Source organism: Acanthochromis polyacanthus, chromosome 23 (assembly GCF_021347895.1).
Source record: "Acanthochromis polyacanthus isolate Apoly-LR-REF ecotype Palm Island chromosome 23, KAUST_Apoly_ChrSc, whole genome shotgun sequence".
Lineage (NCBI taxonomy): Eukaryota > Metazoa > Chordata > Actinopteri > Pomacentridae > Acanthochromis > Acanthochromis polyacanthus.
Genome location: NC_067135.1, coordinates 19,342,418 through 19,343,757, shown reverse-complemented (window position 1 = coordinate 19,343,757; position 1,340 = coordinate 19,342,418).

Below are 1,340 nucleotides of genomic sequence, written 5' to 3'. Positions count from 1 at the left end.
CCAGATAAGTTTATTTTGTGTTCTTTTTAAAAAGAAAATGTTTAATTGTCACAGTAAACTGTATGATTCTAAGGTCAGCTCACCAGCAAGCCCTGGAAGAGGGTCCCTCTTGCCAACATCTTCCCTTGGATTTCTCCAATGTTTCCTCTCAAGAGGACTTGTGGAGTTTTTCCTTCTTCAATTCAATTCAATTCAATTTTCTTTATATAGCCTCAATTACAGTCAAATCGTCTCAAGACGCTTTACAAACCCATATGCCTGGCCCCCAGAGCAAGCCCAAAGGCGACAGTGGCAAGGAAAAACACCCTTTTAACAGGGAAGAAACCTCGAGCAGAACCCGGCTCTATATAGGGGGACCCATCTGCCTGCTGGCCGGACGGGTTGAGAAGGACAGAGGAGGGCAAGGGGGAGGGATGGGAGAAGAGGGAGGGGTGGGAAAGCAAGGAAAACACAACACACATTTCGATACATGCATGACAGGATATGTGACACAGACAAAGTATAAGCTAACATTGAAAACTGACTCATAGTTTACTCTTTTGATGTACGGCTCTGACATTAAACATACTCCATATATAACTAGCAGTAAAATTCAAACAGTATGTAAGTTAGCATAACAAGTATAGTGAAGGCAATCCAGAGTTGACTGGTGGAAAAGGGGAGCTGGAAGCAGAGGGCTGGAGGAAGGTCAGCAGCAGCATCCCACAGTGGACATGATGGAGACTGGACCAGCTGGTGGAACATCGACCGCAGATCTGAAGCATCCAGCTCTGGGACCAGGGACACTCGGAGAAATAGCACAGGGGGAAACAGAGTGAATGTACTGCAATAACGGTATACATATTAAATGTAAAGGTAGATAGAGAAGGGCTCAGTGCGTCAAGAAAAGTCCCCCAGCAGCCTAGGCCTATAGCAGCATGACTAGAGGCAGAATGAAGGGACGTCCAAGAGGGAGTCAGCTGTGCAATGAAGACACAAGCCGAACCCCTGTGGGTCACCCATACCAGGGAGAGCAGGTGCTGGTCAGCCATACAGAAGGGCATTTTCTAAATACATAGATGCTGCTAAAATGAATGTCGGGCTCAAAAGAGGATTTGAAGAATTAGAATATGTAACACTATTCAACTGGATTGTGAAACCTGCTTTGAAAAGAAAATCCAAATTGTTAGACATATTTAAACAAACAAAAAAGTAATGCAATAGTTACTTTCCCTGGTAACTTATTGTGGAGTAATTCAGTTACTTTTTGGAAGAGGTAACTAACAATTATAACTAATTACTTTTTAAAAGTAACGTGCCCAAGACGGTATACTACATACAGCAGAATATTCCCCTTCAAA